The sequence below is a fragment of the Penaeus chinensis genome, chromosome 11 (assembly GCF_019202785.1).
Source record: "Penaeus chinensis breed Huanghai No. 1 chromosome 11, ASM1920278v2, whole genome shotgun sequence".
Lineage (NCBI taxonomy): Eukaryota > Metazoa > Arthropoda > Malacostraca > Decapoda > Penaeidae > Penaeus > Penaeus chinensis.
Genome location: NC_061829.1, coordinates 9,589,151 through 9,589,528, shown reverse-complemented (window position 1 = coordinate 9,589,528; position 378 = coordinate 9,589,151).

The following is a 378-nucleotide window of genomic DNA, read 5'->3' as shown; positions in this document are numbered from 1 at the left end:
CATTTCCATAAAACAAAAAAGGCATTATCAAGCCCTTGAAGACATGAAGCTTGGTCTTTCTGGACAGGTATATGTATCTCCAAATACTCTTGCTAAATGCATCAAGAACCACCATTATGGTCTCAAGAGGATGGCAACACTGTCAGCAAAGATAAGGCCTGTGACATTGATATTGCCGAGTGTAGTTTTGCTAGTAAGTTTTGATTACAGACAAAACATTGTGGAAGATTCAAATAAAATGGAAAAAGTGCTTGATTACTCTGCAACTTACATCGTTAACATCACTCTTTGCTTCGCAAGGAACTTTCAAAAGTACAGAATGATTTTAAATATATTTTATTCATCCCACCAAGATCAAAACCACGGCATGAGACTTGG